Source organism: Desmodus rotundus, chromosome 2 (genome assembly GCF_022682495.2).
Source record: "Desmodus rotundus isolate HL8 chromosome 2, HLdesRot8A.1, whole genome shotgun sequence".
Taxonomy (NCBI): domain Eukaryota; kingdom Metazoa; phylum Chordata; class Mammalia; order Chiroptera; family Phyllostomidae; genus Desmodus; species Desmodus rotundus.
The window spans coordinates 183,559,887-183,586,203 of record NC_071388.1 but is presented as its reverse complement, the minus strand read 5'-3'; the positions used below and the strand labels follow the sequence as shown (position 1 = coordinate 183,586,203).

The following is a 26,317-nucleotide window of genomic DNA, read 5'->3' as shown; positions in this document are numbered from 1 at the left end:
TTATTGTTTATGCTATTACAGTTATCCCACTTTTCCTCCTTTGCCCCCTCTACCCACCCCACCTCCACTTCCATAAACAGTCCCTTCACCATTGTCCATGTCCCTGGGTCCTTCATGTATGTTCTTTGACTAATCTTTTCACCTTCTTTCAATCAGCTCCCACCTCCCCCCTCCACTCTTATGGCTCTCAATCTGTTCCATGATTTGTTCTTTAAGATTATGAGGAGAGGGACTATCTTCCTTGCAAGTAATCACCAGAAACTGGGTCCACAAAAGGTACCTAATAATAATTAATTGAATAAATTTTAATGGGCTTTATGAGAATTTAAACAGTCTCAGGGACATCATTATCATTTCTAATTATTTCTGCTCTCTTGAAATATAACATATATTCATATATGTTCAAAAATAAGCATATCTTGAAATCAAAGTCTTAAAATTATTATGGCCCAATTTACTGTGCTAAAATAGCTTGCAATATTGTCTAATAATTTTTTTAGAATTTATTGATTTGTATTTAAAAGGAACTGTTGACAAAGAGTTGCTGAAAATAATCTGAACAAGAGGGAAAAAGCGGTTAATAATCCTGAAACACTACTAAAATAATTCCAGGACACATGGTTTATCTGATATAACGATATCTCTTAGATGCTGTCACTGATACAAAGTCTGACTGCTTTTCACTTTTCTAAATACACAGTGGTATAATTAGCAATATTCAATTGCTTCTGTACTTTCCTGAACATATAAAAATTAAAATACCGATTAAAAACTAATATATCTTCTCTTTAAATGTTTCTTACAGATACAATTTTAATATCTTCATTCAATAGTGGTGTGGTTTAAGAGATTTTTCATTCACAAGTCAAATAACAATCCACCCAAAGGGAAATGATAGTCTGGGGGCTCACAGTACGAATAAAGAGTTGAAGAATGCAGCAACTAACATTTCTATAATACAAAACAGATAAAATTCTTAGAAGATCCATGCAATAAGCTCTACTAAGCAGCTGGCCACAGAACTAGAACACTTGATAACTTTACTGGTGATTTCAATAGGAGTCCAAATGTTTCCGAACCCAACTTGAACTCTCATTTTAGGCTTTGTGTTTTGCTTTTCCAGTTTCACTAACAACATAAACATGATTCAATCCCTGAAGTATTCATTGTAGTCAAGGGCATATCCTATTACAAACTTGTCTGGAATTTCAAACCCAACAAAGTCTCGTCTGCATCCAACATTTCAAGGGATCCTGTTTACCAGCAAGCTTGCAACCTTGACCACCTTCAGATTATGCTGCTGGACCAAGGAAAGCAAAGTTTGCATCGTTTTGCCAGTGTGAATTATAACTTCAATAATCAAGACTTTCTTTCCAGTTAAAGTTGAGAGATCATCTCTGCCAATTACTTTTATGTCCCTTGTCAACTGTCATTACAGTAGCCCTCCAGTCTGATAAAACCTAGTCATAGGAATGGATCTGTCACTATTTCTGTTCAGTGCCTTTGATGAATCCGGCAGGTCAGCAAATAATTTATAGCCCACCTTGAGCACGCAGAGGGCTACGATGCAATAGCCTCCCATCTCCTTCATCACGTCTCCAGCAAGGCGTTCGGCCCTGCCCATAATTATTCCATGAGGAATAAACACCTTTTCCAAACCCTCAACATAATAATTAGGTATACAGAATAAATCTAGGTCATAGCCTGGTTCATCATCACTAACCACGACGCTGGGGCCATGAGTTGCCCTAATGGAGCGGGCAAGTCCGCCGGCTGCAGGCAGTCTCTGTCTACTAATTTTAATGCAGGATTTTATGAAACATCCTTTAATCCAACTGATTTATATGAGGCACAAGTTATTTTGCCCAGCTGATAACAGGTTCATTTTCAAAGACTGTTTTCTCAGAAGAAATGAAACACATAGCTGTTGTTTGATTTAGGTACAGCTTTAACTTGCTTGGGAATATAAAATCCATGAGTATTTGTTTACCTGGGTTATGAAAAAGCAGACTTATATCTCCAGTGTTATTAATAAAATATTTAGCTTCACAATACATTTGTTAAAATAGTAGTCTTCAAAGAATGTAACTTTTATTAAATTTTCTAATTTAATTTAAAAATTGCAATAATGTCTTTTATAGTACTCATCAAGGCTATCAGTTTACAGAATCAGGACTCTGTCGAGCTAGCTGATGTTTTTCCTTGAAATATCTATTACAAAATTAGTCTATTAGATTCTGGCTCATTTCTGTGAAGTACCACATTATAGTACCTGAAGCCCCGTCATTTCCTCTTCTCAGGCGCCACGTCCTATCAACTTTACGTTCTCAGTTCTTTCACATCCACACCCTTCCCTCAGTTTCCTCTTGCAGTGTCCTGGTTGGCCTTTGTTAGCTCTTGTTTGGGTCATGGCTGTAGCTTCCTAAACAGGGTGCCAGATCTCATGAATAAATACACAGCACACTCAAACAAATATGAATCTTAGATAAACTATGAATACGTTTTTAGTATAAGTATGCCCTAGATATTTCCCAAATATTACACGGGACATACTTATAGTTTAAAAAAAATTGTTGTTTATCTGAAATTTATGTATAACTGGGAGTCGTGTATTTCATTTGACGATCTAACTCATGTCTTATTCTCTGATTGTTCCAACCAATATGTATATATTTCTACATATATCTAAAAAAATAGACTTCTGACTACCACCTTTTCCCTCCTTTTGACTTTACAGGCAAAAGGAAATTATTGATGATTTTCAAATATAGGCACTTTACCCTAGCATTCCAGGCTATCACAATATTCTTTTAAAATGACATTTTGTTTGCTTCCAGCATTTTGTTATTGTAAATTATGCTGCTATGAACACTGGGGTGCATAGGTTCTTTTGAATTGGTGTTTCAGGATTCTTAGGGTATAATCCCATCAGTGGGATTGCTGGGTCAAAAGACAGTTCCATTTTTACCTTTCTGAGGAAATTCCATACTGTTTTCCACGGTGGCTGCACCATGGATGGAACTGGAGAGCATTATGTTAAGTGAAATAAGTCAGGTGGTAAAAAGACAAATACTATATGATCTCACCTAGAAGTGGAACCTAATCAACAAAACAAACAAGCAAGCAAAATACAACCAAAGACATTGAAATAAAGAACAAACTGACAGTTTGACAGACAAACTGACAGAGAGGAGGGGGGAGAAGGGTAATAGAGGATAATAAGGGAAGGGCCATCAAGGAACATGTATAAAGGACACATGGACAAAGCCAAAGGGGTAGGTTTGAGGGGGTGGAGGGGATGGGGGGGTGGGGGGGCATGGTGGAGTGAAAATGGAGACAACTGTACTTGAACAATAAAAAAATATAAATTTTTTAAAAGGAAAAAAATAAAATGACATTTTGCATTTTAAATTAGTTGCACTCAGTTGAATTTATACTATTCACTGACTTATAATCCATGTTTTCCTGTTTCCTGTTGTCAATCTAGTCCAAATTCTGGAACATAATTTCATCCTTAATGATTCATATCAGAAACAAAGAGTAGCAATATCTATACAAAAAGGATTGGATAAATTTTGCTTTTTATTATAATTATACAATTATAATTGTCATCATTATCTTGAGACTTCAAGAAATAACAGAAAAGTGGATGAGATTTTTTTTAATTGGAGCAAAATGTTGATCTGATTCTCATTACAGATATGCTATATTGAACCCAAAGGCTCCAGCCTGGAAAAAGATATATTATTCTATAATAAATATAAGACATATTGTGGAAACCGACTAAATCCCTGACACATGAGAAATCAATTAGAGTTGTCTAAAATGGAAAAACTTAGAAACAAACTACTTGGCACCCATAGGTTAGTGAAATGAAAGCACTCCCACCCATACCTGGGCTGCTCCAAAAATAAACTACGGTTGTTTTTCTCCTTTCTCCTATCCTTGAGTCTTAATTTGTTCTTTCTATTTATATTGTAGAGCCATTTTGAAATTCTGAGAGTTTGCCTTTTATTCCAAAACTTAGGTATTTAGCTCAAACTCATACTAACCACACATTTTAATTTTCCAAATGTGGTTTAAAAATGAACAAATAAAGTAATCTCAAACATCCCCAATAAATTCTATTGTAAGTTTACACACACACATACCAAGCCATCAGGACCCCAGCTTTTATATTAAATTCCAATTGTGTACGGTATTAAGCAGGCAGATGTCAACTTTATTTTTAATGGCCCTTTTTAAACACTAGTAACAATAGCACTTGCATTTTGCTTCTTTCCCCTTAGTGTCACCTTATATGGAAACTTAACCAGAGAAAAGATATTGGCTTCTGAGAAATGATATAAAGCAACTTACAGTATATGAGTTCAGTGACTCAAGATGATGAGGTAGAGACAACCTACTCCTTGCTCTCTAATTTTACCAGTTTACACATTTCCAATTATTCTACATAGATTTTTTCAACATTCTACAACCTTCAAAAACCATTCTTCCCACTTTGATTACAGTTCAATTCTTTCCTATTAAGAATACCAGATGCTAGTCATAATGGAATCACCGGCATCGTCAAAGTGCCCTGGGAGAATGAAACGCGGGTGTGGCTAGGGGTGTGACCTCATACAATTGGGAAATGACTGGCTCTTACCAGGGTCATTCGGTCTTCATGATAATAAATAGATGAGCCAGCACCTTCCCCTCTTAGCATTGCTGAGTGTGCCTCCAGGAAACGAAATGTCTCCACCAACACCAAAACCCAAACCAATGAGAGGAGCAGCATTTCTGACCTTAGTCATACCCCACACAGCTTATGGAAACAAGACTGCTGGCTTGCACAGAAGCCAGAAATGACACTTCCTCTCCCAATTCAGCCTAGAGCTGAAAGATGCCTTGAGAGGTTATTGGGTTCATACTTCTCTACTTAGAACTACATCTTATTTACAAAGAATTTTGGAGGCTCCTACCCTTGGGTGAAGAAAGGGAAAAGGGTGCTGAGAGAATAAGCTCCACTGAATTCATCAAAGTGTCTCCAGCCCTGAATACTGGCTGTCCCAGCCCATTATAACAGCAGAACCAGCAGGTGCTGGAGCTAGCTCCCACCTGCCCCAAAGATCTGCTAGCTTCTCTTCACAACTCCCCCTTCAGTGACGCCATGCTGGTAGCTTGAAGTTAGCCATGGAGTGAGGATATACACCAGGAAAAGTGGTCAAATGTTGCAAGTTCCCCTACTCTCCTCCCCCAGAGACCCAGTTGTCAAATATTTATCAGCCCACCACCGGGTTCAATTAATGCTTATTGTTGAAATTTATAGAGTTCTTGTTATATTCCAGGTATTTTTACATACCCATCTCACCTAATAATCACAACATCAAAAAGTAGAAATAATGGGCAGTGTGAATGTAAAGTAGCTGTGATATCTGTCATCATTTGAATGCTAGTGGTCACTGTTGTTGACTTCAGTTTACTAAACAAGTGAAGAGACTGAGGGCTCCATGTCATTAAGTAACTTGTCCACGCAAATCCAGCAAATGTGGAGCATATCCAAGACTTGAACCCAGACTGGCTGAAATGAAGGCCTCTGTGCTCTCTGTCACACACCTCTGCCTAATCAGGGCAAACCCCAACAAGATATTGAGTTTCCCTCTGTAGAGATATTACACAAAGAATAAGAAAGTTAAGCTCCTATCAGCTTCATTTTAGAAGTAGTCCTGCCTTGCCCTTAGACCCCAAGCAAGCAGAACTTCTACCCTGCACTTTGGAATTCCTTCCTTGAGTTCTCCTCCATTGCCTGTGAACACCCAGAATCATCAGTACCATCCAGGCAGGAGCCCAGACAGGCACCTATTGGCCCCAGTTGCTATTTCTCCTATTGGGGATGTTCTACAACTTTCTAATCCTCTACTTCACCCCCCTATCCACATGAGGACTAGACCACATGGTCCAAAGAGCTCTAGGATCATACCCTTGTAGCAGTCCCAGGCCCCATGCCCAGGCCTCATTCCAAGAGGGTGGCCTGACAGGTGGATTTTCCCTCCTCTTTCATGGGTTCACAGAGTATTGGACTGGCAGAATGGCACTGACATGCTGATTTGGGGGGTAAAGCTCACTCATATCAAATACAGGATAAGTTTAGGATAAATGCAGCACCTAGGACTAGGAGCCATCTTTATGGTAAGCAGAATAATGCTTTCCCAGGATGTTCACTATCCAATCCCTAGAACCCCTAAATCTGTTACGTTACATGGCAGAAGAGACTTTGCAGATATAATTAAGGTACAGATCTTAAATAGGGAGAGTACCCTAGATTATCAAGGTGGGCCCAATCTAATCACATGAACCCTTACAAGCAGAGAACTTTCTCCCACTGGAAGCAGAAGGGAAATGGGGCAAAAGGGAAAATCAAAGAGATTCAAGGGATGAGAACTCAATCTGGTGTGCTGGCTTTGAAGATGGATAAAAGGGGCCGTGAGCCAAGTAATGTGGGTGGCTTCTAGAAGCTGAGGATGACACCTGGTCAGCAGCCAGCAAGGAAATGGGAATCTCATTCCTGTAACTTCACAGAACTGAATTTTGCCAACAATCTGAATGAGCTTGTAAGTGGATTCATCTCCAGAGTTTCCAGAAAGGAATGTAGCCCTACCCACACCTCAATTTTGGATTTGTGAAATCTGTAACAGAGAACCAGCTAAGCTATGTTTGCCCGGACTTCTGAGATGATAGATGAGTGTTGTTTTACACCACTAATACGTGGTAATTTGTCATGGCAGCAATAGAACAAATACAGACCGCAGTGACCTAGGGTTTGAACCGCATACGCAGGCCCATGCACAGGCTCTAACCTGTGCACGTTCTGACCAAAGTGCTGCTTCCGGTTACAGCACCGAGGGAAGCAGGAGTGGGGGCAGGTGTGCTTTATCTTGTTCACCACCACCCCCAAACACCACTTCTGCCTTCACCACCACCAGGCAATTCCAAGTGACGTCATCCTTCACCTCCAATCAAGGTGGTGACATCATGCTCTCCTGGGTCAGTGTTAAGCTGTGCCTGACATGGCGTACACATTTCTTACATGAATGAGACCACTCTTCTCTATTTGCCCACAAGAACTTCACCTCTCCTCCCAGCTTGGGTGGTATATGGAACACAGAGATGCAATCATTGTTGAAGGAGATCACAGTCTAAAACTGCAGCAACGAAGACCTAAAAAGTTCTAAAGAAGACATGTTCGAAAGATGTGCCATTCCACCTTGCGCTATAAAATTCTGAACATGGCCAAAACCAAAATCATCATTCACATTTTCCTGCCTACTCTGAGTATGACTTGCATTTGTGGTCATCCTCAGTGAGGTATAGTAACAACTTTTGAACCAGTAACTGGAAGCCAATATTTATAGGCAGCATGATGGATGATGCAGGATCATGAGTAATGCTGTAATCAGCATTACATAAATGGAATTGTGGGACTGCAGAGGCTGAAAGATCTATGTTGTTTCGATGTGAACAGGCTCTGAATAGACCTGGCACTGTGAGGAATAACAGTGTTGCTACCTTTTCCTCATAGAAGACACAAAAGTAGTCAAGAACAGAGCATTTGACAATAAAGACCACAAAGAGATGGTTCCCAGACCTGAGCAGGGACCTTCATGTGCACTAATTAGACAATAAATAAACACATACATACCTCTTCTCTACCTACTCTTCTAAATCTTCATTGACAAGTAACACAAGCCTCACATGGACCTGTGAATGTTTGTGATATGTTTTTATCAAATTTTTACATAGACAGGGACCCTGAAACAAAAACGTGCCCTTGCATATTCCATTGCAGCTGCAGCATTGTTAAACCTTTCAACAACTGTGGTGGCGACCAAGCTGACTTCTCTCCTCAGTGAAATATTTCATTGCCAATTCTCAGCCACACAACTCCTCATGACCAAGCCAGTGAATGGAAGTAGCAATATGGGGCAGAGGCAGGGGGCTCTTTCAACCTTACAGCCACCTCATCTAGAATGGAACCTATATCAAACCTCTCAGTCACCCATCAACTGTTGGTGGCTTCTGCACAGTCACTGCATAACTAGGGAGTGGTGTGTCATGTACAAGACACTCAATACAGGACCTTCTCATGGTCCAGACTGACAACTTCTTGTTGACTTGTCTGTAGAGGTTAAAGCCAGCCCACATAACTAGAGGGTATTTTAGTACAAACCACAGATCAGAGGCAAGAAGCACCTGAAAGGATCATCTGCTCCAAAGTCCACAGGTTGCATGTTAGGATACTGAGGCCCAGAGAACTCAAGTTAGTTTTTCAAGTCTCCACAGGGAAGATCTTGGTGTCTGTGTCCACTGTTAGCATACGATGGAAGAACAGGAGCCACGGGAAAGGCAGTTAGGGGCTTGAGCTCTGGAGTCAGATTACCTGTATTTGGAACTGGAACTATAGCTCAGTTTTTCCAAAAGAAAAATGAGCACAATAATACTACTGACTTAATTCATAAGGTTGCTATGAAAATTATAAAAGAAAATATATGTAAAGAGTTTAGCACAATGCCTGGCACCTAGAAAGCACTAAATAAATGTTGTTCATACTATTGTACTATATAATATAAGGCTGCCTCACTGGTCAAGTAAGGTTGACCTAACTCTATACCTACAGCAGTGCATAGCAGAGTAAGGCCCTTCAGCAGTGTTATTGTGAACCTGCTATGTGCCAGATACTATGCTCCGCCCAGGGGCAGTCTGCACAAAGAGATTACCTGGGATTACAAACGCAGATCATAGAAGCTACTAAATTCCTGCAGGCAATGCTTGTGTGTGAAAACTGTGGTCTGTCCTCTGGCTCATGCAATCCTTAAACTCACTGCAGTATGACTTCTAGCCTTGGCACCTCCTTGCTCTGGCTGAGGTCACAGGATCACCAAATTCAGAGAACACATGTCAACCCTTATTTTTGTTGATATTTGTCTTTCTTTAAACAGTTCTTGAAACTCTCTCCTCACTTGGGGCATTAGTCTGCTCAGGTTTCCATAACAAAATACAATAGTGTGGGTGGCTAAAAAAACAGAAATTTATTTCCTGTAGAGGCTCTGTGTCCAAGATCAAGGTGTTGAAAGGGTTGGTTTCTGGTTTTGGCCTCTCCTTTTGACTTGCAGACAGTGCCATCTCCGTGTCCTCACATAACTTTTTCTCTATGCATGAGGAGAATGAAAAAGAGATCTGTGGTGTCTATTCATCTTCTTATGAGGACACCAGTCCTAAAGAATTAACGTTCTATTCTTATGACCTCACTTAATCTCAGTTACCTCCTTAAAGTCTCTACCTCTAACTGTAATCACATTGGGAGTTAGGGCTTCGACATATGAATTGGGTAAGGAGGACATAATTCAGTCCATAACACTTGGCCTCTATAATACGACTCTGTCATGGTCGCCCCCTACATCTCTGACCACTCCTTTGCAATTTCTCTGCAATCCTTTCCATCCCTCTTCCTCGAAATACGAAAGTTCCATTTTCTGTTTTCTTCTCTTCCCCAACCCCAATACACATTCTCTTTATAATCACACCCACATACTTGGTTTTCACTACCATATCCATGCAGATGGTGCCCAAATCCAAGTTTCAAACTCAGATTTTGCTCCTAGCTCCACACCTGTATACCCTGTTGTCCATCTTATATAATGCCCCAGAGAATCATCAAATGCAGCACTACAAAACTAAGCATCCTTCTGTGTCAACCTACTGCTTCTTCTGGGTTTTCTGTCCCATCATCTAAACTAGAAATCTTTGATCATTTCCTCTTCATACACTGCACAAACCAGGAGAGCAAGGGTGACATCTCTTGTCTCCCATATTTCCAGCATTTTTAAGGTGCCTGGCTTAAGCAGGCACTTATTAATTATTATAAATAAAATAAAAGTTAAATCCAGAAGCAGACACATAGTTCATTGATCTTTGACAAAGGAGCAAAGGCAATACAATGGAGCAAAGACAGTCTTTTCAGCAAATGGTACTGGAACAACCAGACATCCATGTGCAAAAAAAAAAAGAAAGAAAGAATCTAGACACAGACCTTGCATTCATTCTTCACAAAAATTAACTCAAAATGAATCATAAAGCCAAGTGAAAAATTTAAAACTGTAAAACACATAGAAGATCCAAGATGGCAGAGGAGTAAGTGGAAGCTACACTAACCTCCTGCAAGGACCAATCCAGAATTACAACTAAATTATAGAGAAATCATCTGGAATAACCAACTTAACACTAGCTGGAGAGAAACCTCATAACCACGGACAAACAGAAGAAACCACTTCACTACAGTGTGACTGATATGGATTCGGAAGATACAAAAGAGGGCTGTCTGGGCTCCCACAGGTGGCAGCTGATGTGCCAGAGGGAAATTTCAGGGGCCGGGGGGTTCCCCCTGAAAAATGTGGAGTCTAAACCCCAAGCTGGGCTTCTCAGCCTACACACCAGAGCTGGAAAGGAATCCAGATAACATCCAGCTGTGAAAAGTGGTGAAGATTCTGTCTACCAGAGAGAGACAGCTCGAAACACAGAGAGCCTCATAAAGGGCCAACGCACAAAATTTCATTTGCAGCCATTTAACCAAAGGGGGTGGGGACAGAGTGAACTAGAGGTGCTTGAGGAGAGTCTGGGGATGGTGGCTTTGGTGAGAAAACTGAGGGAACAGCTTCCAGTATCCCTATGCTGAGTCATTCCCCATACTGCAGGAGCCACATTGCTCAAGGAGAGCAGTCCCCTCCAAGTGGCATCAGCCTGAGGGGAAGCAATAGCCCCACGAAGAGGAATTTCCCTGCCCTACCCTGTGGCACTTGAACCTGACTACTGCTTACAGAATGACGAGGTTAACAACTGAAGGAGTCAACCAGAGATTGTGGATCCCTGATAGTCTCTAACAGGCTGCCTAGGGCCAGATCGGGAAACCATCTGACAGAGGCAGACCCTGAAAAAAGAAGACAGTGGTAACCACTAGATTCTACTGAGACAAATTCCACCACAGCCTTCTTCATGTTTGTATTATTTTCTCTCCTGCATAGTTTTTTAACATTCATTTCTTGTCCTTCGAGTTTGTGCCTATTAGGTCACTAGTTTTTATATTATAGTCTATTTCAAATCTCATATTTTGCTCCTCCCTTCTCTTCATTTTATCTTCTTCTTTCCTCTTTTTATTTTGATTTTAAGTTTTATTTTCTCTCTTGCTATGAGTTGTTTCCATTTCTCACTCTTACTATTTCTCCCCCTCCCAGCCTCTCAAAACAATTTTTCTTGTCATTAGTCACCTCACATTCTTTCTCCCATTCTTAAAATACCCTCATTCTCTCTCCACTTTTATTAATCTATGCTTCTTGATTGTGGATATTGTGATTGTTGTTGTATTTCTTCCATTTTATTTCTAGATCTTCACTATTTTGTATTCCAAATCTCAAATTTTACCACTCCCCTCTCTGACTCCATTTTTACTGCTTCCTACCCTTTGTTTTTTTTTCTTTTAAATTTTAATTTTTCCCTGTCTTAGCCTGGTTTTCATTCCTCACTTTTAGAATTCCTTCTCTCTCTATCCTTTCAAAATCACTTCTCTTTCCTCTAGACATCCCTTAAGCTTTTCTTTTTCTTGTAGCCCTCTTATTCCCATCCCACCTATATTGTCTTTGTTCATTTGTTGTTGATAGTACTGTGGTGTATCTTGTTTCCCCAGTTTGGTTCCTTTTTTTTTCTCTCTCTCTTACTATATATACATTTTTAAATTTCTGTTTAAACCTAATTTATACATTTCCCTTCTCTTACTCTATTCTACCTTATTCCCTCCCTTTTTTATTTATGATTTTTAAAAAAATAAGCAAAAAAACAACTCCAAATTGGAAGGAAAGGAGGAATCCCCAGAAAGAGTGCTAAATGAAATAGAGGCAAGCAAACTATCAGACACTGAGTTCTAATAATGGTTATAAGGAAGCTCAATGACCTCAGTGAGAACTACAAAGAACTCCAGGGAAGCTACAAGGAACTCACTGTAAACTACACCAGCATGAAAAATGACATAGAAACTATCAATAAGAGCCAGGGGGAAATGAAGAATACGATATCTGAAATGAAGAACATAGTAAAAGGAATTAAAATCAAACTAGATGAAGCAGAAGATCAAATCAGCGAGCTGGAGGATCAGGTAGAAAAAAATTCCCAGAAAGAGCTGGGAAATTTACAGAGAAAACCCTATACAGAGAAATGTAGGGTTTTGTAGAGCTCTACCAAAAAAACTACCCCACCTAATAAGTGAATTTGGCAAAATAGCAGGATACAAAGTCAATACTCAGACATCAAAGGCATTTTTGTACACCAGGAATAAAATATCAGAAATAGAAACTAGGAAAAAATCCCATTTAATATAGCAACAAGAAAAATAAAGTACCTAGGAATAAACTTAACCAAGGAGGTAAAAGACCTGTCCTCAGAAAACTACGGAACGCTGAAGAAGGAAATTAAGGAAGATACAAATAAATAGAAGCATATACTGTATTCATGATTGGAAGAATTAACATTATTAAAATGTCCATACTACCCAAAGCATCTATGCATACAATGTAATCCCTGTTAAAATACCAATGATATATTTCAGAGATTTAAAACAAATATTTCAAAAATTTGTATGGAACAAAAATCAACCAAGACTAGCCTCAGCAATCTTGAGAAAGAAGAACAAAGTAGTAGAGATCACAATGCCTGATATCAAACTGTATTACAAGGCCACTGTAATCAAAACACTCTAGTATTGGCATAAGAATAGACACACAGATCAATGGAACAGAACAGAGAGCCCAGAAATAAACACATGTCTCTGTGGTGAGGGAGCAGGAGCATAAAATGGAGTAAAAATAGCCTCTTCAACAAATGGAGTTGGGAGAACTGGAATGATACATGCAAAAAAATGAAACTAGACCGCCAACTTACACCATATACCAGAACAAATTCAAAATGGATAAAAGACTTAAGTATAAATCATGACACCATAAAAGTCCTAGAGGAAAACATAGGCAGAAAAATTTCAGACATCCCACACAGCAATATTTTTGCCAATATATCTCCTAGGGCAAGGAAGATAAAGGAAAGAACAAACAAATGGGACTACCTCATATTAAAAAGCTTCTGCATGGCTAAAGAAAATTAGCAAAATGAAAAGGGAACCAACCATATGGGAAAATATATTTGTCAATGATATCTCAGACAAGGGTTTGATCTCCAAAATATATAAAGAACTCATATGACTCAACACCAGGAAGGCAAACAATCCACTTAAAAAATAGGCAAAAGATCTAAACAGACACTTCTCCAAGGAGGATATACAAAGGGCCCAGAGGCATATGAAAGGATGCTCAACATCACTAGCCATCAGCAAGATGACAATTAAAACCACAATGAGCTATCACATCACATTGGTCAGAATGGCCATCATAAACAAATCAGTAAACAAGTGCTGACAAGGATGTGGAGAAAAGGGAACCCTAGTACACTGTTGGTGGGAATGCAGACTGCTGCAGCCACTCTTGGTGCAGTATACATTATGGACCCTCTATATGTCTGTAAACATTATGTGGAAAACAGTATGGAATTTACTCAAAACCTAAAAATTGACTGCCTTTTGATCCAGTGATTCCACTGCTGGAATTATACCTTAAGAATCCTGAAACACTAATTGAAAAGAACCTTTGTACCCCTATGTTCATAACAGCATTACTTACAATAGCCAAGTGCTGGAAACAGCCTAAGTGCCCAGCAGTAAATGAATGGTTCAAAAAAGTGTGGTACCTTTACACAATGGAATACTATGCAGCAGAAAGAAAGAAGGAACTCCTGCCTTTCGTGATAGCATGAATGGAACTGGAGAATATTATGCTAAGTGAAATAAGCCAGGCAGTGAAAGACTAATACCATATGATCTCACCTATAAGAGGAACCTAATGAACAAAACAAACAAACAAGCAAAATAGAACCAGAGGCATGAAAACAGGGAACAGTCTGACAGTGACCAGAGTGGGTGGTGGAGGCAGATAAGGGGGGAAAGAAGGGGAAGGGTCTGGTCAAGGAACAGGTATAAATGACCCATGGACAACAAGGTAGGGATTGACCCTGGGAGCCAGGGATGGGCCAGGCAGGGGAGAGCAATGGAAGGAAACTGGGACAACTGTAATAGAACAACAATAAAAATAAATAAATAAAATGCATAAAAGATAACATAGGAGAAAACCTAGGCAACCTTGGATATTGCAATAGCTTTTTAGATACAATACTAAAGGTACAATCTATGAAAGAAATAATTGATAAACTAGACTTTATTAAAATTAGAAACTTTAATGCTCTGTGAAATGCAATGTCAAAAGAAGAGAAGACAAATCACAGACTGGGAGAAAGTATTTGCAAAAGATATATCTGATAAGGGACTGTTATCCAAACTATGCAAAGAACTCTTAAAAGTCAACAATGAGAAAATAAATAACCCAATTTAAAAATGGGCCAAAATCTTTCATAGGTATGTTACCAGAGAAGATATACAGATGGTAAATATGCATATAAAAAGATTTTCCACATCATGTCATCAAATTAAAACATCAGTGAAATAATACTACACGTCTATTAAAATAGCCAAAATCCACAACTCTGATAACACCACATGCTGGTGAAGATGTTGAGCGACAGAAACTCTAATTCATTGCTGGTAGGAGTGCAGTATTGTACAGCCTTTTCAGAATAAAGTTTGGTGGTTTCTTATAAAACTAAATGTAACTTTAATATATGATCCAGCAATTATAGTTCTTGGCATTTACCCAGAGGAGTTGGAAATTTTATATTCACACAAAAACCTGCGCATGGATGTTTATAGCAGCTTTACTCAGAATTATCTAAACTTGGAAGCAATCAAGATGACCCCAAGTAAGTGAGTAGATGAATAAAATCTGGTACATCCAGACAATGGAATATTATTCAGCACTAAAAAGAAATGAGCTATCAAGCCATTAAAAGGCATGGAGGAAACTTAAATGCATAAAAATGTTTACCCTCCTATGGAGATAGAATATATCAAGCAATCTTTTAAAATTATTTTTAAAGCTTTTATTTATTTATTTTTAGGGAAAGAGGAAGGAAGGGAGAATGAGAGGGAGAGAAGCATGGATGTGAGAGAGAAACATCAATTGGTTGTCTCTTATATGCACCCGGACCAGGGACTGAACCCACAACCCAGGCATGTGCTCTGACTGGGAATTGAATGGGACAGTCACCTTTCTCTCTGCGGGACATTGCCCAGCCTACTGAGCCACACTGGCTTGTAGAAAAGTATCTGGCCCATGGATTAGAAACTTTCAAGAACAGAAAACTATAAAATGTACCACTCTTTAAAATATTCGTTTCTTTGAGAATTCAGAAGAATCCTTCCCCTTCATGATTCCTCATTGGTTGCCTTTGGAGTAAAACTATGAACTCTGATGTAGATGCATTAATGCCAGATAAACGAGAAGGAAATGATTTATTCTGATTTACTTAACGCAACAGCTTTGGGAGTACAATATGAAGTCAGATTTCAGTGAGGTCTCTTTCTAAAGCAGGCATATTTTCAGCAACAGGAATGAGAGTGAGTAGGATTTCACTGCAGGCACTGGGAGTAGGGCTGACAGGCCTGGGAACATCCTAATACACACACAGAAGAGTTACCTCAGGAGCAGACACAGTGTGCTCACAGGGACCTACCATTGTCCTTTGTCCCTGCATTCTCCACCCCACTGAGTAACCTCAGTCTTGTCCTACCAAGGAAGCCAGGACAAGATCTACTGCCACCCCACAGAAAGCTCAGGTCCAGATCAAGTCCATGGACACTCATGTTTGCTGTTACTCTGGGTCTTCAGACCTTTGGGGCTCCCTGCAGGGATCCCCAGTGTTCAGTGTCTCACTGTTTTGAAGTATGTCTACTCCCCTTACCTGGGTTTTTGGAGTAGGTCAGTTCTTAGAGACCACTCACCATTCAAGTGCTGCCAAAGGGAACAGGGGAAGCCCAAAGAAGAGAAGACACAGCAGTCACTCTTCAAGTGTCTGTGTGCTTTGTCCTGTGCTCTGGGCCTAAGGGCTAACAGTGCAGACCTTCCCTTCTGGAAATCAGTGGCTCACAGTCCCCTTGCCCCACAGCTATGGAAGGAACATTAGCTCCTCCTCCTTACTATGAGAGAGCTGGGTTCCAGGTGGGCACAGTGCTTCCTCATGGGTACAGCTACAGAGTGATGAGGCTGGGCGTGGCACCCAGACCCTCCTACCAGGTCAGTGCTCTTTCCCACTGCCCCAGGCAGCCCCCAGGAAATAGCTCTTAAGAAGAATCTTCAAGAGGCCAGATCTTGATTTATTAGCAAGGGAAGGCTTTAGGTTTTCCTCGGGGAAGCCATGAACCATTGTGTGGCCACTAAAAACCCAGTGCACATTCCTAAATGCTAACACTTAGAGTTTCTTTGTCAAAATAAGGATCCGGCCAGATTAGATTCAAAGATTTTCGTCCATTGTGTGACTATAGTATGAGCAACTCCCTCTGAACCTATGAAGGATTTTTAAAACTGAAGAGGTGTCAGTGAGCCTCCTTATACCTTGACCTCATTACTCAGGAAGCCCACTATAACCATGGTACAACCATCCAGGCTTAGTGTTTTATCTCTTCCGGGTTATCCTCACATCTCTGTAGCCAGTCAGAAGTCAAATGACCAGGCCTGCAGGTCAGTTTCTATTTTTGTCTTAACTTTGCAAAACCAGGGCTTCCCACTGACAACTCAAAGCAGTCCTCTCCCAAGAACTGCCTGAAAGACTCTGTGAACAGAATCGTCTTGGCACTAACTGCTGAGCCAGGTGCCCCCTGACAGCAGGGTTACTACACTGGGGACCCTGAGCCCTCCACAGACTCTGAGCCCCAAGTCTTCCTCTAGACACTGCTTGGTGGAGTCAGTTCCAAACTTCACACTCACCCTCTTCTCCAGACTGACCTCCGGTTCACCCTAAGTATGACAACCAAATTAACCACACAGAATGCCTTTTTTCTTCTTCACCTTCAACCTCACATTGGTAGTGTCTTCGTAATAAAAATGATGAAGCTCTGAACTGGAACACCTTTCTCTTTTTGTCTCCTCCCAGTTCAGAATGCTTGCATCTCTTAATAGAAGCATTCTCTTAAATCTGCAGTTGGGTTCAATGCATTCAAGCCTTGGCATGATCTTCGTTTTGACGTTTATTAATATTGTTACATATTATTTTAAATGACTGCATCAGGGACATAATTAATCTTTCCAATGCTCCTGTGCATTCTGGTAAATAGCTTTCCTCAGTTGATTAAAGGAGTCTCTTTTTTCCTGAGTTTGTAGCTTTGTCATGCTTCAACCAGGAACCTTTCACCTAGTCACCGTCCTACTCCACCCTCGGGGGCAGGAATGAAAACAGAACTTCCATCCCAGAGCGTTATCCCAGAGAGAAGAAAACAGGGGTCCACCTCACTGTTGTGGAGAATGGCACCTACAACATTCTGTACCACAACCATACAAAAAGTTGGTGATTGGGCACATTTGGTCACCTTTAGCTTCTAAAGCATACCTCCAAACAAAATTTAATAATGCAATACATATATATAATATTGCTGCTATTTTCCCCTCCGGGCCTATCTTCATGCCTCATACTGGGCAATGGGGATATAGACATGGTCCCATACTTGCAACGTAAAGAAGACAGATGCTGGGCTGGTGCTCCAACACATGTAATGGGAGCTCCAAGAGAGGTAAGAATGGATGCACCACAGCTACAAGATGTCACCTAGTCTAGGGGTCAGGCAAGCCCTCCTTCAGGAAGTGACTTTTAAACTGAAATTGACAGGATGAAGAGGAATTACCAGAATAAGGAGGCGGGGGTGGTGTTCAGGCAGATCAGGCAGCAGACACAAAAGCACCAAAGATGGAGAGAATGTGCTTTCCAGAAACTAAAAGAGACCAGCATGGTTGGACCAGAGAGGATCTGAGGGAGCTTAGTAGGGAAACGGGAAGATGACATAGATATAGAGAGACAAAGGAAGTAAGCTTACATGAGACAACCACATGAGATCCCCATTTCCTCTTTCCACATAAAGTCTTGAGAGCTTGTTTGGCAGTTCTAGCAGGGGAGCGCAGCTACTCCTATACCCTAGACCGAAGACCGGTCCTTTCCTCTAGTTGGGAAGGTCGTCCTCTTGGACTGAGCACGCAGCTTCAGGAGGGACACACATGGGTCGATGAGGGAGGAAGGGGACACCCGCCTAGCCAGCCAGATCAGTCGAATCAACCCTGGCGATCAATGGGGTAATATGTCGTGGCCTGATCACCCTCCCATCCCCATGTGAAGGTGTCTTACACCACAGACACGGCGCACAGGGGACAGGTGGTCTTCTCCACCAACCCATCCCCCTTCCAGTGACTCTCATATCTTTAAAAATCCCAAACCCACATCATTGCCTCCAAAAATCCTCCCTGATTTTCCCACCCTGCCCTTCACAGCACTTGGGGTTCCCTCTGTCCCAATCAGTGGTGTTCCACCCCCCCCCCCCCGCCAGTCGGTGCTAAGAACAAAACATTGGAACAAGAGAAAGCAGAAATCACTTCAGCTCTTCGTCCATCTCCTTTTCCAGCAAACTGTGGGATGACACAAGCCTCACAGGAACTTTTTAAGTGACGTCTTGGTCATGTAATGTAGAATGAAGGATTTCCTGGCTACTAGAAACACATTAGCAAATGGAATCCAGATATCCAGGTCCTTCCTCACAAACATCTACATCTCAAGGAAAAATTTCTCCCCTTGTTCCAAGCAAAGAACTATTGAGAGTAGCAAAAAGTATTGCATCTGTAACAAACAAGCCCCTCCCTCCAAAAAATGAGAATGGCTTTCACGAGCAAAGGGGGGGTGTGACTAGTTTTTAAAATCAAATCTACCGCACTGTGTCCGAAGGTATCAGCCTATGCTCCTGAAATTGCAATAAAACACAGTACCCATAGATGGCGCAAAGTGACTGCTAAATAAATACCTAGTTTAGGATAACCACACAGAATCAGTCAGGTAGAACTTGTCTGTCTAAAGGCCTGAGAGCTTTCAGGTGCATCCCCTTTTCTGCTACGACCACTGACTAGCTGTGGAGCTTCCACTTCTCCATTACAGGCGGATAGTCGTAGAAGAGGACTCAGATTGCACCTTTTTCTTCAAGAACTCTTTCTGGTATTTTAAACTCCATGTTGTATGAAATTAGCCCAAATTCCTCAGATTCTGTCCTTGGCTGCTGAGCCTTCTCCATGTTTTCCGCCATCTCCCTGGGTTTTAGTGCCAAGGCCTGGTCACAAACACCCAATTTGTTTAGACAGAGATAATAGGAGCTAAAGGGTGGCTTCAGGTTGTTAATCTAAGTCTTTACATTTGTTTCATGATAACAGTTTATAATGCCTATATCTTTGCCGCAGGACATCCTCACAATGATGCAATGGATAAAGCAGAATGATCTCCAGTTTGGAGGTAAGGGACAAAGGTAAGAGGCCGAGTGGTTAGCATATTCTAAGCTAGGACATTAGGCCAAAGACAGTCAAAGTCCAGTGACGTTTCCCACCCCACCTGGCTGTGTCTCCCCACGCTTTGTCCATGTGTGTGCTCCCCATTTCGTCCCCTTTTTTTCATTGCTAGAACTACAGCTGACCCATAGTACAGCTGACTGACGATGACCCATAGTCAGTTTGCTATTAACTGTTCCAGTTTAGAAAATCAACATTTCCTGGGTGTAATTATAATGTCAATGCAGCTAACACTACTCCACTGACAGAACCATTCTCGAGTGCAAGCACCTTTCTAAAGTACCTGCTTAAACATGCTAACTCAGGAGACCCTCACGACAGACAATCATGGGAAATAAGTGAAGCTCCGCTACTAATCCCCAACTTACCAATGAGGAAGCTGAGGCACAGAGAAGCTAAATGATTCCAATGAAGATCACACGACAAACAGTAGAACAGGAATCTGAACACAAGCCATCTAACTCTGGAAGCCATGTTCTTACCAGCTCTACTAACGTGCACTTAGAACTGTCACAAGGGATGGAGTGAACTAAGTTCATCTTCCCTTTGATAAACTTGTGACGCGTTGGCCTGATGTCAAACATAGGGGTGGAAATGGCTCCTGCCTGGAACCTCGTGATGTGCTCTTTAAAAATCTACTCTGGTCAAGGGAATCCAGTACAGACCCAGTAAATCTGCCTGCAAGCACTTGGTGAGAATTCCTATTAGCAGAGCCAGGGAAAGTTAGTGGCGTATTCCTTACCAAGAGAAGAGTGGAGTATATCATTACCAAGAGGCTGAGTTAGCCTCTTATCTGTGTTTCTCACTTCTGAAGCAGAAATAATTCCACCCAGTTCATTTTGGCATCTACTCCAGAGGAGTTCCCCCAGGGCGGCGTGGGCAGCACCAACCTGCTGGGGCTCACCTGGATCCAGAGTGGGTGGCCCCTCTTTACTAGAATTTCAGTGTGTGGTTTCAACAGTTGCAAGTGTGTGAAGATTAAATAAGATACAAAGTGTAGTTTTGGATGCTCCTCAAAAAGTTACACGTAGAATCACCACGTGATCCAGCAATTCCATCCTCAGGTATATACTCAGAAGAAATGGAAGAAGAAGCTTGAACAGATAGTCACACACCAGTATTGATAACAGCATTATTCACAGTAGCCAAAAGCAGGAAACAAGCTACTAAAATCCGAATGTTTGTGTCCCTGAAAAATCTGTGTGCTGAAATCCTCATGCTCACTGTGATGGTGTTAGAAACAGGCCCTGTGCGAGGGGATTAGGTCATGAGGGTGAAAATGGATGGTGGGCACGGTTACACAACACTGTACATGCACTTAAAACCACTGAATTGTACACTTTAAAATGGTTGACATGGTAAACTTACGTTGCTTGTACTTTAGCACAATGAAAAAATAAATTTTTATGAGTGTAAAGTGCTTAGAAGATCAGAGAAAGACTGCCAGGTGCCTAGCCAACATCCATTCTCCTCTTTTTCTTTCCTAACAGAACCTTGTGTCACTGGGGGCAGCAAGGAGCCCAGCTAAAAATGTTTCCAGACTCCCTGCAGCTAGGGGTGATGGCGTGACCATAAGCCATGCAAGGGGAAGTAAGCGCCAGTACTGAGTGTAGACTCTGGGAACGAGCATTAAAAAGTCAGGTGGGGGGATGCTGATTCATCTGGCATGCTCCCTTTTACCTTTGACCCTGTTAAAGAAAAAAACCACAGGCCCAAAACGGTGTCACTTTTTACTAAAGCCCATGATACCAAACCTAGATCTAATACCTGACCTAATTGCTATTTCATCCTCTCCCAGAAACATAATTTAATCAACCAGCCTGGAATTTTCTGATTAACACCAACCTGGGCCCTCTGCGCCCCTCCCCCCACCCCACAGAAAGAATAAGTAATCTGCATAATAAGAACCCTCCCCTTATTCTTCCCTCCCTTCCCCCCAAAAGATGTCTAGGCCCCCAAATAATCCTTTCTTTTCTTTTACTAATGCTTCCCTTGTCCCACCTTTGTTTTCTATAAAAACTTTCTTTTTCGTACAACCCCTGGGAGCAACCTTCTAGTTGCTAGAAGGGATACTGCCTGATTCATCCATTACTTAAGAAAGCCAATTAGAAGTTCAAATGCACTCCGTTGAATTTTGTTTTTTCACAAAACCTTTCCTTCTTCCAACATGGGACATAGCAAGAGAGCTGACCTCCAGCAGCCCTCTAGAAACCACGAGGACAGAAGTCAGCACTGGGGAGGCAGAGCAGAAAGGCAGAAGAAGCCTAAGACACCAGTGGCATTGTGGAGCTGCTATACCTTTTGTGGAATGCTTATCCCTGGACTTCACGCTACAGGAAAGAAAAGAGAATTCACCTCTGGTCTACACCACTATTTCAACTACCTGCTGCCAAACACTGTTCCTAACGAATTCAGCCGTTAACCACTATTTTTATTATTGTTGTTATTGGCCCCACATACCGGAAGCCAGAGGAGCTGGGAGCACAGCCCTGCCAATCCCACCGCCACAGAGGCCAGAAGAAAGAATGGAGCTACCACTGCGTGTGCCCTGAGGCAGCCATGTTGATTGATACGCTTCCTCTTCTTCCTCGGCGAGCTCAAGCGTGAAGAGTTTTCTGCTGCACAGAGAAGAAAGGGCTGGAAGGTATTTGGTGTCTTTTTCCTGCCAGATTATAAGGGAAGTTCATGATGTCTGTAATCACATTTCACAAGATCGAGACAACTCACCAGGGCGGACTGGCTGTCTCAACTGGATGACTCTTTCTGACACCTCCTTGCTCCTTAACTTCCTCTATGCCATTGACCTTTGCCGGCACCCGCCCCATACCAACAACGTCCTGGTGTAGCCATTCCCGGACCCTGTCAGAAGGGGAACTGCCCCATCAGAGTCTGGATAGCTGACACTTCACCATCCGATTCCTTCTCCCCCTTCTTCTGCCCCCCACTCCCCACACTTCCATCCTTTGGCCTCATTATAATGGTCAGTGCCATGGGCGTGCATCTTGGTACAGGAAAATTCAGCACTACCTGTCAGTATTTTAGATGCACATGGTCTTTGACCCAGCTACTCTGTTCCTAGGGATTTATCCTACAGTTCACGGGAGCATGCTCAGTAACACACTTACAAGAACACTTTATTATTTGCTACCACCTGCATGGGGTCATTTAGGTCAAAATAAATGACACATTAACTATAGTTATAATATATTTGGGTGTATATACATACATGTAACACCTAGATCTCTAATATGTATATACACATATATAATATCTGTATCTGTAATACACACACACATAATACCTACTATTCTGTCCCTAAAAGGATATCAACAAACTAGCAATAGTAGAAGATAGAGGTGGATGATGAGAAAAGACTTTTTACTTATGCTTTTTCATACTTGAATTTTATACCATGTGCCAATATTACCCATGCAAAATAATTTTCAAAAAGACATTCATCCCAGAGCTGTCCCCCTCGTCTCCTAGCCTTCTCACAGCTTCACTGCCTCTCTCAGTGGCAAACTCGTGGTCCAGCTGCAGCAGACGCCTGATGCCTGGTCCTTGTCTCCTCAGGCATTATCTTTCAGTGCACCCTGATCAGACTTCCTGCAGCCAGCATCTCTGCCTGAGGTCTTTCTCTGGCGATCAATGTCTTCTCTGTCCATGTGTGGCAGCTCTCAGCCCATAGTTACCCAGAGCAGTCCTAACCAATGGCTGATGGGAAGTGGTAAAAAATGACACCAGTCCCCCACCCCCAAGAGGCACTTCCACACTGGCTCCCAAAGGAAGCCAGCAGGATTCCTGTTGCCTGCAGTGCATTCCTCATATTGGCTTCTTTCCCTCCCTGTCTTGCTCCTTCTCTCCCCTATCAGCATTTTTCCTGGAATCACCTCTCTGTTTGCTCTCTGTCCCTAGGTCTGCATTTGGGAACCTCAGGTGAAAATATAATCATTTCAACCTCACTCTCTTTAAAACTGTCCATTTCCCCTGACTTTCTGTGTACCTCCCACAGCAAACCTCCAACTGCTCCTACCCAGCAGTCCAGTGCCCCTGAGAAAATGGCTGAACCATGCCAACTGACACTCCCCAGATTTAGTGCCTGCATCCTCAACCCCACGCTGGCTCATCACTGCTGCTCAGAATTTCTAACCAGGTCTTTTTCTCTTTGCCCAGAAGCAACATCTTCAAACTGTTACTATTAAGCTTAAGTCTCAAGTCCTACTTACTTCCATCTCCCTCTTTCCCCAGGAAAAGAGAAGCATCGGCAGTGAACTGGGGATTTCTATATTGATATTTAAGTATTCTGTTCATGGTTTTTTTTTTTCCTCTGATGGATAAGTTTTCCTCTGGGCTTTTCTTTGTGTATGATACAGAAGAACTCCAGAACCAGACAATGTATGTAGGTTCATGTCCAGGCCTTGTGCCAATCTTGTGACCTTGGGCAACTGACCCAATCTCTCTCCTCCATGAAAAGAGATAGTAATGGTACGTACTTCATATGGTAGTTCAAGGAGTAAATGAGTAAAGCACATGTGAACCACATAGACCAGGGCCTGAAAGAGTTTAAGTGCTTGACAATGTTATTGTTTATGTATTTTTCAACTGCTCTACAATGAACACCTGTTACTTATTAAATCAGAAATAAAGACTACAAGTATATATATATATATATATATATATATATATATATATATAACTATATAAGTATACATATATTCATGTTTATGGTTACCAGGTCTTACCTCCTGCCTACCTTCTTGGTATACCAGAGGCCGCTGTTTCCCCACGCTAAGTCCTCCATCTGTGCTTACTAAGCTAACCTCTAATTTATCGCCTAAGACTGACCCTTCAGTGGTCCTCCTTCTCACTTCTATCTTCATTCTTTCCCTTTCTACTGAATCAGCCTTAATTATGTTCAAGTTTTCCATTCAAAAAAAAATCCTTTGCCCTACTCTCATGTAAAGTTAACTCTTTCCTGTCCCTTGCTGTCTACCTTTCTCACCTCACTACCCACCAAAATCAGACTTGCTGCCCTACCATTCAAGTAAGTTCCTCTAGCAGTAGCTACTGACCTCACAATTACAAAACTCACTTTTTTTTTTTAAAGTTTCCTTCTACTAGACCTCTTTCTACAGCATTTGACAGTGTCTTGGACTGCCTCCCTCTATCGATTCATTCATCATAACTTATTGAGTATTTACCACAAATGGTATATAGTGATAAAGATTGTCTTAAGTCAAGTTTCCTTAGGGAGCAGACTCAGAAACAGGAGTTCAGGGTAAGTAGTTTATTTGGGAAGGGATCCCAGGAAACACTGGCCAGGAAGTGAGGAGGTGGGCAGAGAAGGGGAAAAGCCAATGTAGGTATATTCATGAGCAGTATAGGTAACTTGGCTCAGTCTTGTTTAGGACCGCTCAAAAACAGCAGAAAGCAAATTTCAGCACTGTGCCCCACAAGGGGTGAGGAAATGGATATTCTGCCACCAATTCTCACCTGTCAGTAACTTTCCAACACCCCCAGCCTGCCTCATGCAAGAGCAAGCCTTAGACAGAACATTGCAGATGCTTGCAATGAGAAGCTGCTGGTATCTATAGTAACAGGGGATATATCAAGGGCACCAGCCAAGTCTGCTCCAAAGACAGGCAAGGTGTCTGTTCTATGGAGCCTCCACAAATACTAAAATGCAAGCAAAAAATGAACAATGTGATTCAGGTAGGGACAGATGTTATGAAGAAAAGGAAACCATGTGAAGTGATAACAATTGGATGTGGGCATTATGGGTTGAATTATGTTCCCGTATATTTTGGAGTCCTAACCCAAGTACCTTAGAGTGTGACTTTATTTGGAGATATAGTCCTTACAGCGGCAATCAAGTTAAAGTGAAATCATTAGGGTGGGGCCTAATACAATACGACTGGTGTCCTTATAAAAAGGGGAAATTTGGACACAGAGACTTCCATAGAAAGAAGATGATGTGAGGAGACATAGGGAAAAGATGACCATCTACAAGCTGAGGAGAGAAGCCAAGAACAGATCCTCCTTCACAGCCCTCAGAAGAAACCCACCCTGCCAACACCTTGAATTTGGGTTTCTAGCCTTCAGGACTGTGAGACAATACATTTGTTGCTTAAGCCACACCATCTGTAGTACTTTGTGACAGCAACTCTGGCAAATTAATACAGTGAGTACTTGCTAGTTAGATGGGGTAGTCAATAAAGACCTTACTGTAGAGGTGATATTTAAGATGGAGGCTGACTGAAAACAAGAGCTATCCTTGCATAGGTCTAAGGCACAGCACTGTAGACAAAGGGCAGCAAAGGCAAGGCCCTGATGGGGGGATGGACTTGGTATGGTCAAAGAACAGAAAGAAGGCTGTTGTGTCTGGACTTCATGAGCAACAAGAGAATGGTGCAGGATGGGATCAGAGAGCTGGACAGGGGCCAGATGTGAGTCCGTTAAGGTCATCATAAAAATGCTAGATTTTAATTGAAGTACAATGGAGGACCATTGGAGAATTTTAATTGGAGATTTGATATGATTTTATTTGTGCTTTCATAAAAGTGTTCTGTCTATGAGGTGGAGAGTTGTCTAGGTAAAGTGGGGACAGGATCGGAAGGCTGGAGACGACTGTGGAGGTTATAGCAGCTATACAGGGGAGAGGTATTAGTGTCTTGAAATCATGGGGTGGGAGGTGCCAGTGGAAAGGGAAA

At 41.6% G+C, this 26,317-nt stretch overlaps 1 pseudogene; it reads right to left on the bottom strand.

Annotated features, from left to right (window-relative positions):
• Nucleotides 1–1,097: 1,097 nt before the first annotated feature.
• On the bottom strand, nt 1,098–24,408 carry LOC112307947 (hypoxanthine-guanine phosphoribosyltransferase pseudogene; annotated as a pseudogene).
• Nucleotides 24,409–26,317: the final 1,909 nt, after the last annotated feature.